A 14,168-nucleotide genomic window follows, 5' to 3' on the forward strand; every position below is an offset into this window, starting at 1 on the left:
TTATACGTGAGGTTATACGTGAGGCGGATCAAAGAAAAACGTTGAGTCCCTTGCTTTCTTAATCATGTGTCCAGCAAATGAATAGAGATGTAATAAGAGTAAAACACGATAAAGTAAAAATACATGGGTGTGTATATTTATGTAACCCATAAGGTGGATGAACCATCCAACCATGTTCCTCCTTATTCATAAACGATAGGAAATCAAACCATACAGACAAAAAACTTTTTTTACTAGAGCCGCTCTAGAGACTTTCAGCTTTTTTTTCTGACCAGAAGAGCCCCCCAATCCATAGCCTTGTTTTTTCTCCCTCCCGACGAGCCCGAGGAAGATAGAGCCAGCCACAGCAAGAGGAAAATGATGAAGGTGTCTTGTAAAGTGATAGTGAGCAACTGATGAAGTGATAAAAATCTCTCCTTGTGTGACTTGGATTCGGGGAAGAGAGGCACGGCTGTCAGCGTTCAGATTTTACGAACTGGCTCGAGGAGTTTACAAGAGAGAATCTGGCCTTGATCACACAGACAAACACCAACTATATACACACTTCTCTCCCGAGAATTCAGGTCCTCAAATAATTTTGTGGCTGGGTCACGGCGACCTCTCATGAAAATTGGGGGGCGGGGGGCAAGCCAAGAATGCAACAGCAGCAGCAATTGGGTGAGTTTTTCCTCCTTGGCAGGGCCAAATCCCGCCTGGCCAGGGTGGCGCCAAGGCTTCTGGAGGTCAGGAAAAGAAAAGTTGTGAGTCCATGTGAATTCCAGAATTTTATTTCCCTCCGAGGACTTTTTAGACTTCTACCTTGTGGTTCCAAGTCTCAAATCACTGAGCAAACACAGCATGTTTATTTGAAAGTCCAGGCTCGGATGACTCTGTATAGCTCAAGTGCCAGCAAAGTTCCCCTTCTAGATTTGATCCTTTCCCCCAATTTTTCTTCTTTTCCCAAAGCAAGTGAGAAAAGGAAGTGAAAGAATAAACACTCAGTTGTGGAGGGATGGATGAAGGATGAAGACAGAAGAAGAAGTACTGTTCTTGGGGGACAGGAGGCGGGCAGGTGTGGGGGGTTCCCTGGTCCTGAATGGGGCAACTGTGCCCCTGAAGGACCAGGTGCGCAGCCTGGGAGTCATTTTGGACTCACAGCTGTCCATGGAGGCGCAGGTCAATTCTGTGTCCAGGGCAGCTGTTTACCAGCTCCACCTGGTACGCAGGATGAGACCGTTCCTGCCTGCAGACTGTCTCGCCAGAGTGGTGCATGCTCTGGTTCTCTCCTGCTTGGACTACTGCAATGCGCTCTGTGTGGGGCTACCTTTGAAGGTGACCCGGAAACTACAGTTACTCCAGAATGCGGCAGCTAGACTGGTGACTGGGAGCGGCCGCCGAGACCATATAACATCAGTCTTGAAAGACCTACACTAGCTCCCAGTATGTGTCCGAGCACAATTCAAAGTGTTGGTGCTGACCTTGAAAGCCCCAAACGGCCTTGGCCCTGTATACCTGAAGGAGCGTCTCCACCCCCATCGTTCTGCCCGGACACTGAGATCCAACGCCGAGGGCCTTCTGGCGGTTCCCTCACTGCGAAAAGCCAAGTTACAGGGAACCAGAAAGAGGGCCTTCTCGGTGGTGGTGTCCGCCCTGTGGAACACCCTCCCACCAGATGTGAAGGAAATAAGCAGCTATCCTATTTTTAAAAGACATCTGATGGCAGCCCTGCTTAGGGAAGTTTTTAACATTTAATGCTGTATTGTTTTTAGCACTCAATTGGGAGCCGCCCAGAGTGGCTGGAGAAACTCAGCCAGATGGGCGGGGTATAAATAATAAATTATTATTATATTATTATTATATATGAGAAACCAGTGATGAATGGAAAATACTCCCCAGTCCATTCCAGTTGAAAAAACCTCAACTTGCAAGAGGGGGAAATATCTTTGCTGCAGAGGCCTTGCCATCATTGGAGTTCTTTCTATACTTTCTTTTGGCCAAAAGATGGCAAGTTCTCAATGTTTCCATAAAGGTGAAAAGCAAAATGCACCCCTGTTCCCGTTGAAAGGCAAAGACCTGCCTGGAGATTGGCCTCCAGTACGTTTCCGAGCACAATTCAAAGTTATGGTCTGACCTTTAAAGCCCTAAATGGCCTCTGTCAGTATATCTGAACAGTGGCGTAGCATGGGTTGTCAGCACCCGGGGCAAGGCAAGTAATTTGCACCCCCTAACCCGTGGATTTGTGCCCCCTAACCCTAACCCCCAGATGTTGCGCCCGGTGCGGCCGGCCCTCCTGCACCCCCCACGCTACGCCACTGTATCTGAAGGAGCGTCTCCACCCAGGCAGAGGGCCTTCTTGGTAGTGGCGCCCGCCCTATGAAACGCCCTCCCACCAGATGTCAAAGAGAACAACAACTACCAGGCTTTTAGAAGACATCTGAAGGCAGCTCTGTTTAGGGGAGCTTTTAATGTTTGATGTATCACAGTATTTTAATATTCTTTTGGAAGCCGCCCAGAGTGGCTGGGGAAGCCCAGCCAGATGGGCAGGGTATAAATAATAAATTATTATTATTATTATTATTATTATTATTATTATTATTATTATTATTATTATTATTAAAGGGGACCCCCACAAAAAGGTCAAAGAAAGCAGGGGAACAGGAGAAGAGCTGGCTGGATCAGGCCAGGGACCCGCATAGTCCAGCATCCTGTTCTCACAGTGGCCAACCAGGCGCCTAAGGAAAACCAGCAAGCAGGATTCGAACACAGGAGCAACTCTCCCCTCCTTCCAGTTATGATTTCTGCAATTGAGTTGCATCTGTTATGAGACATTAATGTTACATGCAATGTTAGGTTAGGAAGAAAAGAGAGGGAAAGAAGGGGAATGGTGGGTGGGGTGGGGTCAGGTGGTTATGTTTCTATTATTCTACTTGGTGTATGTGTGGGGTTTTGTGTCAGCGTTACTTGTAGGGTTTTCTTACTATTTACTTGTTGTGTTTGCTTGGTGATGAGAGAGGTAGAGCGTGGCTTAGGGAGTGATTGGTTGGGCGGCTGGAGTGAGATTTGCTTGTGTGAGAGAGCAGGGTGTGTGTGTGTGTGTGTGTGTGTGTGTGTGTGTGTGTATTTAACATCTTCCAAGACAATAATGCCCACTCACCACTTCTACTTCTTCTTCTTCTTCTTCTTCTTCTTCTTCTTCTTCTTCTTCTTCTTCTTCTTCTTCTTCTTCTTCTTCTTCTTCTTCTTCTTCTTCTTCTTCTTCCTCTTCTTCTTCTGTGGTCCCTCGTAGCCAAGTAAGATTGTCTTCCATAAACATGATTTTAACAGGTAGGTAGCCGTGTTGGTCTGCCGTAGTCGAAATAATAAAATAAAATAAAATAAAATTCCTTCCAGTACCACCTTAGAGACGAACTAATAACAAACTAAGGTGCTACTGGGAGGAATTTTTTTTATGATTTTAACAGTGAGTCCATAAGTGACTGTGAAGGCCAATTCTGGATCCACATGTCCTTCCACAGTGGGGACATTGATTTCTGGGTGGGAGTTGATCACGGTGTGGATTTGCCAAGCGTGCCTTCCTCCTAGCAAGTTTCTCCCTTGCGTCCTGAGTTCGAGTGTCTTCAAAGCCCATGACACCTTTGCTAAAGGCTGTTCTCCAACTGGAGTGCTCGCAGGCCAGTGTTTCTCAATTGTTGGTGTTTATGCTACATTTTTTAAATATTTGCCTTCAGCCAGTCTTTAATCTTCTTTTGTTGGTGGCAAACCCTCACCCTGATCAACTCCTGCCCGGAAACCTATGTCCCCACTGTGGAAGGACGTGTGGATCCAGAATTGGCCTCCATAGTCACTTACGGACTCATTGTTAAAACCGTCTTTATGGAAGACCATCTTACTCGGCTATGAGTGATCGCCAAAGAAGAAGACGACGACACTGGTTTTGTTTTCAATATATATTGCCTTCCACTCCTCCATTGTCTTCTGAGACAGATGGATGCCAACTTACTATGTGCTACTTTATGGAGTCCAAGATCTCTGCCCCGAGAGGCTTACAGATTAAACTTCAATGCTGGGTTTGGGAGCAAAAGAAAGGGTGCCCAGTGGAGGCAGAAGCAAACACGGTGTAGAATGTGTGGTTCTTGTAGGTTAAGAGAGCAGGTCCCTGCCCTGAGGCGCTTACAGTCTCAAATGAGATATGGGCTAGAGCGGGGGGGGGGGGGACAACAGAGGAAAGAGGGTGACATGGAAACAGAGAAGCAAGCCATGTGGAATTGTTTCGCTTTCAAATGATCAGACTTGTTTACAGGCTGAGTTAGAACGAGGAGGCCAGCGGTGGCGGTTGACATTTTTGACATACGTGGAGCCCTCTCTTCCAGCCTTCTTTCCAAAACGAAAAAGCCAATTTATGAACCACTGTGGCTCTGGGGACCTCATCCAAGTTGTATAACGTGGGCGCCTGCCAACTGTGTGGTTTCTATGAAAGGTTAATTGCAAAGGATTTTTTTATATATATAAAAGGGTAGTGTTTGTTATCAAAAACGGGCTGGGCGATCTGACATAACGCTCTGAGGGCTCTCCTCTTCTGGCAAACACAGAATATAAAAGTCTAACACCAGGAAGATGGGAGGCGTCGCTTGGGGTGGAAGAATAAAGAGCAGCGAGGGAGAGAAAGGTTTTAAGAAAGAGAGGAAAATATATTAAAAATTGCAGCCTCTTTACATAATCCGTGCGATCAACATTTCCTCAAGACTTTCTGAGCCACAGGATTTTCCTTGACTGGATTAGAGGATTTTCTGGGAGAGAGCTCTGCGGCTGTAATTACGTTTGTGCAATCCCAAAACAAAGAGATGGCGTGCCAGTTTCAAAGAGAATTTGCTGCTGTGCTGAGAAAGATGGTTGCCCCTCAAGCACACGCACTGAAGCAGCCCCCCTGCTCTTCCTACCATGAGAAGGGCTAGTGCAGAAGCCAGAACGCTTCACCCCCATAAGAATTAAGTGCACTGAGGGGTGAAATCTACCCATTTTGTGCTCTTCCTTGCATTCTTTTCCAAGGACGCTTCACAGAAGAGACTTCACTGAACTTCAGGGCAAAGTGCTGGTCTTGACCTATGAAGTCTTGCATGCATCTGGACCCCAGTTCTGCCCAACCAATCATACGATGCTAAGGGTGGGAGAATTTGTACGTTCCAAAACAACACAAGAACCAAAACACAGCCAGGCTTCAAAATTTGCACATCTCCAAATTTTGCATTGCAGTTCTGCGTCAAAATAGCATATGCATGTAATTTGTGTAATATGCACACAAATGCATATTATAGGATAAAGGTACATTTAAATAAATAGCCCAGGCTATCTGAAAGACCACATTCCCGCATATGAGCCTGCCTAGGTTTGGAGATCTTTAGGGGAAACCATTCTCTTGGTCGTGGCACTCGCACAGGCCTGCTTGGTGGGGACGCAGGAGAGGGCCTTCTCAGTGGTGGCTCCTCCCAGACTACTTTGGAACTCCTTTCCTAGATAAAGCAGACTGGCTCCTTCCTTGGTGTCCCTCTGCCAACAGGTGACGATTGTGTCATTCCAACAGGCTTTTGAGAACTGACTGCATTTGGTGAAAGGGCTAATGCTGCAAAGTTTTTATTCTACAGTCATACCTCGGGTTACATTCGCTTCAGCTTGCGTGTTTTCAGGTTGTGCACTGTGCTGAACCTGGAAGTACCAGAACAGGTTACTTCCGGGTTTCAGCGCTTGTGCATGCGCAGAAGCGCTAAATCTTGCTTTGCAAATAATAATAATAATAATAATAATAATAATAATAATAATAATAATTTATTTATACCCCACCCATCTGGCTGGGTCCCCCCAGCCACTCTGGGAGGCTTCCAACAAAACACTAGAATACAATAACCTATTAAACATTAAAAGTTTCCCTAAAGAGGGCTGCCTTCAGATGTCTTCTAAAAGTTTGGTAGTTATTTTTCTCTTTGACATCGGGTGGGAGGGCGTTCCACAGGGCGGGCGCCACCACCGAGAAGGCCCTCTGCCTGGTTCCCTGTAACTTGGCTTCTTTCAGTGAGGGAACCGCCAGAAGGCCCTTGGCGCTGGACCTCAGTGTCCGGGCAGAACGATGGAGGTGGAGACGCTCCTTCAGGTAAACTGGACCGAGGCCATCTAGGGCTTTAAAGGTCAGCACCAACACTTTGAATTGTGCTTGGAAACATATGTACTGAGAGCAGAAACGTACATGAGGAGAAGCACTGAATCGCGACCCGCACATGCACAGATGTGGCGCTGCGGGTTGCGAATGTGCCTCCAGCACGGATCACGTTTGCAACCTGAGCAGCCACTGTCATTATCTGCATGTTTTAATAGAATATATATATATATTCTCCCACACTTGCAGTTAGAAGTTATGCAAACACCCATCTCTGCTTATGCATAGGCTTAGAGATGCCTCTTCTCTACACCTTTTTTTTAAAAAAAAAAATTCAAGCACCTCCATTCAAAAGACCCACAGTGAGTTGCAAAACCCATCTGTACAGATGTCTGCCAACAGTCCCTCGGACCCGACACCCCTGGGTGCTTTGGGGAGAGCAGCCTTTGTCCCTGGTGCCCCCCCATAAGATGCACACGGATTCCATTTTGTCCGTCCACATTTGCAAGTGTGGTGTGAAGGCTTCACTCATCACAGCCCCACGGGCAGATACTTCTGAGGCGAGCTTTGCAAAAGCCCCCCGGGCGCACGGAACGGGCATGTGAGCAGCTAACTTTAGACGCTGGGGGTTTAATTAGCGAGAGGCGCGAAGGACTGGCCGTGAGCCCCACCACATTCTCGGGATTGCAGGCCTGGATACATTAAGGGTGTTTAGATGCTCTCCCGCCCTCCGTCCCGTCCCTCCCCGTTTTGGAAGCCTGTCATCGCTCGGATGCTTTGAGACAGTTGGAGCAGCTTGTTAACTGCCAGCCTTGTCACTGGGCCAAAGGGACGGGGAAGGTAAACGAAGAACAGAGTGAGGAAATCTAGGCAAAAGCAGGGAAGAGGGAGAGGGAGAAGGGAAGAAAATCACACCACTTATGGGTTAAACCACAGAGCCTAGGACTTGCCAATCAGAAGGTCGGTGGTTCGAATCCCCGCGACAGGGTGAGCTCCCGTTGCTCTGTCCCGTTGCAGTTTGAAAGCATGTCAAAGTGCAAGTAGATAAATAGGTACCACTGCGGCGGGAAGGTAAACGACATTTCTGTGCGCTGCCCTGCTTTGCCAGAAGCGACTTAGTCATGCTGGCCACATGACCCGGAAGCTGTACGCCTTCTCCCTCGGCCAATAAAGCGAGATGAGCACCGCAACATCAGATTCAGCCATGACTGGACCTAATGATCAGGAGCCCCTTTACCTTTACCTTTATGGAAGGGAAAGTGATAAGTGCTCCTTTCTGTTCCTTGGTTGTTTGGGCTGTGAGCAGAGACCTGCAAATTTATCTCTCTCTCTCTCCTTTCTTTTTATTTATTGCTTTTCCTGGAATCATAGAATTGTTAAGCTGGAAGTGATCCCCCCCTCCAAAGAGTCATGTAGTCCAACCGCAGGCAATGCAGGAATCAATTTATCAATTTTGTATCCCATCTTGTATATTGACTGATCAATTTCGATCCCACATTTTCCTCAAGGAGGTGTACATGGTCCCCCCCAACACCTCATTTAAGTCATACAACAACCCTGTGAGGTAGGTCAGTCTGAGAGGCAGTGACTGGCCAAAGGTCACCCAGTGAGTATTATGGCCGAGATTCGAACCCAGGTCCTAGTCCAATACTCTAACCAGTACACCAGAATTCTTTAAATTTTTAAAATTTGATTTCTTAAAGAAAAAAATATTTTGGCAGAACAGGTGAAGGATGTGTGGAAATACCTAAGGGAATTTCCTTACGGAAACCCTTCTTGCTTCCCCAAACATTCGTTGGGTCTCCAAATTCACCGCAAACATTTTTGCTCTGGCAGGAACCGAACAGGAGCCCTTGCACTAAAGCATCGGGTCTGAGGGTTATTCTTTGTTCCTTCATTACCTTCCTATCCTTTCTTCCACTGGGAAGCTCAAAATGGGGTGGTGACGACCCCCAGCTTGGATGACAGGAAACTGTGGAACTCACATCTGCAGGAGGCACCTAGGTGGCTTAAAAGAAGATGAGGAAAATTCATGGAGGAGGAGGTGGAAATTGATGGCTCCTAGCCAGGATGGCTCTTCTCGGCCTCCGCAGTCAAAGGCAGAAATGCTTCTGAATATCAGTTACTGGAAACCACAGGAGGGGAGAGTCGCTCTGTGCTGGTTCAGGGGGGAGGTTACCGTGGGGCAAGGTCCAGGACCTGAGTTGAGGGTCAGCAGACAGTCCTCCTCGGGCGAAGCGGGGTCCACAGCGGGAAGCCGGGCAAGGACAGGAACTCTGGGGGAGCAGGACTGGATGCTGGCCGAAACAGCTCTTCGATGACGTTGCTCCTGCAACCTGGGACCGGGCTGACTGGCCTTTATCTTCTCTGAGGCCAGGGGCGGCCCCGGCCCCCAGGAGACCTGCCTCTCCTGGCCTTAAGGCGAGCACTCCTCCTGGGAGAAACCAGTTCCCTTCGCCTCTCTGCCCTGAGCCTCTGCAGTTCAGGAGAGGCTGAAGGGTTACTGGGCCCAGGGGGAGACTCACCTGTAGGCACTGAGTCTTCAACCACCTCCGGAGCCAGAGTGGATTCACCTGGTGCCTGCTCCTGAGGATCCGGCACAGGTGCAGGCGCTTCAGAATCAAGGCCCTGCCCCAGTTCAGCCGGCCCTGGAGGCGGGGACTCCTGTGCAGGCTGGGATTCCTCCGGTTCAGCCTCTGAATCGGATTCCCAGGCCATCACACACTGTGTGTTCGAATCCTGCTTGTGGGTTCCTGTGAGAACAGGATGAGGGACTAGATGAGCCATTGGCCCTGATCCGAAAGCTCTCCCTTATGTTTGTTTTTTTATGCACTGTTTTCCCAACATGGACTTTTTATTTGGTTGTTGAATTGCTTCGGAAAATTCAGAAGATTGCAAATTCCGATGGATAGGAATTCATAGTTTCTCGCAGACGTCTGGTTTGGCCACTGGGACAACAGGATGTTGGACCAGATCATACCTCCCAACATTTTTGTCCCCAAAACCTGGACATCAAGAAGGGTGTGTTTTCCGGTCTCCCAGGACTGGATTCTGTACTGATTAAAACAGGACATTTGCAAGCTATGCTAGATTGATTGATCCAAACAGCTCTTCTTATGTTTTCATATTCTATTCCTTTGCACAGAAGATGGAATTTTGCAGGACCAACTTCCTCATTCCTGCAGGACTAGATGTGTTTGTAAAATAATAATAATAATAATAATAATAATAATAATAATAATAATAATAATTGTGCACTGAGCTCTCTGGTTACCAGAGCCACGATTTGTGATCCACAGTGCTGGATTTACGTATAAGCTAAACAAGCTATAGCTGAGGGCCCCACTCTCTTGGGGACTCCCAAAAAAATATAAAGGAAAAAAACCTGGATGTACATTTCCAAAATATAAGATTAAAAAAAAGAAATAAAATAAAACCTTCATACAGCAACAGTGTTTTGTGTTGTGTAGGCTCCTATGATGTAAGTCATGGGCCACGCCTGCTAGCCTGCTCCCTAAAATATCACTGGTTTGCTCCTTTCTATATATAGGGTGCCTACATTCTGCATTCTGCATGAGAGCTGGACCATAAAGAAGACTGATCACCAAAGAATTGATGCTTTTGAATTATGGTGCTGGAGGACTCCCATGGACTGCAACAAGATCAAACCTCTCCATTCTGAAGGAAATCAACCCTGAGTGCTCACTGGAAGGACAGATCCTGAAGCTGAGGCTCCAAGACTTTGGCCACCTCATGAGAAGAGAAGACTCCCTGGAAAAGACCCTGATGTTGGGAAAGATGGAGGGCACAAGGAGAAGGGGATGACAGAGGACGAGATGGTGGGACAGTGTTCTCAAAGCTACCAGCATGAGTTTGACCAAACTGTGGGAGGCAGTGGAAGACAGGAGTGCCTGGCGTGGTCTGGTCCAAGGGGTCACAAAGAGTCGGACATGACAGTGTTCTCGAAGCTACCAGCATGAGTTTGACCAAACTGCGGGAGGCAGTGGAAGACAGGAGGGCCTGGCGTGCTCTGGTCCAGGGGGTCACGAAGAGTCGGACACAACTAAACGACTAAACAACAACAACATTCTGCATGGACTGGTCTCATGGCCACATGTGCAAATAGCTTTAGATACCTATGAGGCCCATAAATTACCACATAGCGTATATTCAACACACACAAAAACAGTGACAATTTGTTGTTGACAAAGGACAGCTGGACATATAAAGGGCCCCGTTACCTTCAAGAGCTTAGGGCCTCAGCAAACCTAAATCTAGCCCTGGTGACCCACGAGGCTCAAGGCAACTAAGTACCAGCTTGTTGGCAGCTGGGGAAATGCCTTAAATAGGTTGGGTCAAATGGGTACAGCGTGGGTGAGAAGGGAAAACAAAACACGGAGAGTTATTCCAATTCCTCTGCTCTCCAGCCTGTGGGCGCCTGGCAAAAAGGCCGACAAAGAGACCCACATGTGGTTTCACGGAGAAATGCTTTGGGGAAGCGTGTCTCAGACCCCTGACATATTGTTAGAGCCAGGCCGAACCCTGCAGCTGTAACAGCTGGCACCGCCCAGGCCCCATTGCCAAGGATACAGTGCCCACCTCGTGCCAACGGTGATTCAGGCGGAGGCAATTCCTGTAAGCTGAAGAGGGAAGGGAGTGGCCCTGTCTTTTTTCCTCGAGGGTAGGGCCGGCTGTCTTCGCCGTGGAGGCGGCACAGCAGGTGCGGAGAAGAGGGGCGGACCCCAATTGCGGCAATGTTGCGCCACCCTTGCCAGCTTGAATCCTGCGCCGGCCCCTGCACTCACGTCCCATTTCCTGGTGCTGCAGGGCTAAGGCGGCTGCCCCAGAATGGCTCCATCCTGCTGCACATTGTGGTCCTTTGCAGGAACGTGGCGTGGGCTTGTCCTCATCTCCCTGCAGGATTGCTGCCCGTGGAGTGAGCTAAGTTGCAGGCAAGGGAGCGGGGCAGAGGGTGTGCCTTTTCGTGCAGTAGCATAAAAATTGCACGATTGCAACAGGCCTCTTAAAATATGCAGGTATCTGTACACGGTTGCATCAATTAAGTTTTTCCTGCTTTCTCCCAACTGCTAGGAAGCTTCCTTGTAAGAAGTGTGCAATATAAAGCTGTACATGTTTGGCACCTGAGTACTATCCCACTTTTTGCAAATGCAGCAGTTAAACTCTGGGATGCTGTTAAATCCTGGATAAAGTTGGTAGACAAATGTTTGATGCGTGGCGAGACCGCTGGTAAAATGCGATATTGACTATGCTACCACTCAGTGGATTTGTAACTGGCTGACTGACTGAACCCAAAGGGTGCTCATCAATGGTTCCTCTTCATCCTGGAGAAGAGTGACTAGTGGGGTGCCACAGGGTTCTGTCTTGGGCCCGGTCTTATTCAACATCTTTATCAACGACTTGGATGATGGACTCAAGGGCATCCTGATCAAATTTGCAGATGACACCAAACTGGGAGGGGTGGCTAACACCCCAGAGGACAGGATCACACTTCAAGACGACCTTGACAGATTAGAGAACTGGGCCAAAACAAACAAGATGAATTTGAACAGGGAGAAATGTAAAGTATTGCACTTGGGCACAAAAAAATGAGAGGCACAAATACAAGATGGGTGACACCTGGCTTGAGAGCAGCACATGTGAAAAGGATCTAGGAGTCTTGGTTGACCACAAACTTGACATGAGCCAACAGTGTGACGCGGCAGCTAAAAAAGCCAATGCAATTCTGGGCTGCATCAATAGGAGTATAGCATCTAGATCAAGGGAAGTAATAGTGCCACTGTATTCTGCTCTGGTCAGACCTCACCTGGAGTACTGTGTCCAGTTCTGGGCACCACAGTTCAAGAAGGACACTGACAAACTGGGACGTGTCCAGAGGAGGGCAACCAAAATGGTCAAAGGCCTGGAAACGATGCCTTATGAGAAACGGCTAAGGGAGCTGGGCATGTTTAGCCTGGAGAAGAGGAGGTTAAGGGGTGATATGATAGCCATGTTCAAATATATAAAAGGATGTCACATAGACAGAGAAAGGTTGTTTTCTGCTGCTCCAGAGAAGCGGACATAGAGCAATGGATCCAAACTACAAGAAAGAAGATTCCACCTAAACATTAGGAAGAACTTCCTGACAGTAAGAGCTGTTTGACAGTGGAATTTGCTGCCCAGGAGTGTGGTGGAGTCTCCTTCTTTGGAGGTCTTTAAGCAGAGGCTTGACAACCATATGTCAGGAGTGCTCTGATGGCGTTTCCTTCCTGGCAGGGGGTTGGACTCGATGGCCCTTGTGGTCTCTTCCAACTCTATGATTCTATTCTATGACCTCTCCCCCCCCCCAAGTGAAATGAAGACACTGGACATATTATTTAAGGTTAATGGGCATAAAAAGGCCACAACTTTATTGATTACAGGAATTGGAAGGTATTGGCCTTAGGCATTGGTTCCTATCGACTACCCGGCATGGGGACCGGGAAGGGTTATCCACAAGCCGTGGGAGTCCTGTTGATGTACGCCAACTAGGATCCCACGGGTGTCACCGCTCGGGGGCGTGCCGGAGGCCCTCACCTCCCTAGGTTTCGGACAAGGCAACGCCCCCCGGAGTCCTCTACCGGACTACCCTTTTCATTGGGGGAAGGTGATGGCGTTTCCTTCCCCCCTTCCTTTGCATAACAGTTAACCCCTGCCAATGCCTAACCGCCAATACCGAAGAAGTTGTGACGTTTGCTACGAGGTAGGTGAAAAAACCAAAAGGCTGGAAGTCCGCGAAGTTGGAAAAATTCCTACCAGGCCCCTTGCGGCGACCAACTGGAGTCCATAGCAAGGTCAAAGCTAGCTAAGCCTAAAGGGTGGGTGGGATGGGAAAACCGGCCAGCTGGAACGGGGCAAAGAGGGCGATCCCCAGGCGTGCCGGCCTTAAATGGGCTAGGCCACGCCTCCCCTGCCCGCTGATTGGCGGGCCGGGTTGCAGACACGCCCAGGGATTCCCTCTTCTCGCGGGGGCTAAAACCAGCCCCCGCGTGTGTGGGAGAGGGTGGCCCGCAACCCCCCCTCCTCTCGAGCTCGGAAGGGGCTTTTTCTATCCCTCCTAATACTAAAATGAAGGCTGAATGGTGGGAGAGTCAGAACAGAAACCAGGAAGAACTCCATCATGCGGCATATTGTTAAAATATGGAACTCCCTGCCACAGGAGGCAGTGATGACTACCAAAGGAGATAGCTTTAAATGTCGGCTTGACAAATTCATGGAGGAGAGTGCTATGCCATGGCTACTAGCCATAACAGCTGGGTTCACGCTTTCTACACTCGGAAGAAATTAAGAGAAGTATTTTCTGGCAAATTAGAGGCAGGGGGAGAGTTGACTCATTCAGGTCCTGTTTTCGAGGGGGATCTGGTGGCCACTGTGGGAACAGGATGCTGGACTAGAGGGACCATGGGCCTGATCCTGCTGAAGGAGCATCTCCATGCCCATCATTCTGCCTGGACACTGAGGTCCAGCTCCGAGGGCCTTCCAGCGGTTCCCTCATTGTGAGAAGCCAAGTTGCAGGGAACCAGGCAGAGGGCCTTCTCGGTGGTGGCACGCGCCCTGTGGAATGCCCTCCTGTCAGATGTCAAAGAGAAAAACAAGTACCAGACTTTTAGAAGACATCTGAAGGCAGCCCTCTTTAGGGAAGCTTTTAATGTTTGATGCATTACTGTATTTTAATATTTTGCTAGAAGCTGCCTAGAGTGGCTGGGGAAGCCCAGCCAGATGAGCGGGGTATAAATAATAAATTCTTCTTCTTCTTCTTCTTCTTCTTCTTCTTCTTCTTCTTCTTCTTCTTCTTCTTCTTCTTCTTCTTCTTCTTCTTCTTCTTCTCCTCCTCCTCCTCCTCCTCCTCCTCCTCCTCCTCTTCCTCCTTCCTCCTCCTCCCCTTCCTCTTCTTCTTCTTGTGTTCTCAAAGGTCGAGCAGCCGGAAAAGTAGTAGCTCAAGTCCCCAAATAGTACCGGTCCGCCAAAAGCCAGCAACAGACACTTGCATTTCTCCTAGTCTGTCTCA

This window comes from Podarcis melisellensis (assembly GCF_964234715.1).
Source record: "Podarcis melisellensis genome assembly, chromosome: 5".
Classification (NCBI taxonomy): domain Eukaryota; kingdom Metazoa; phylum Chordata; class Lepidosauria; order Squamata; family Lacertidae; genus Podarcis; species Podarcis melisellensis.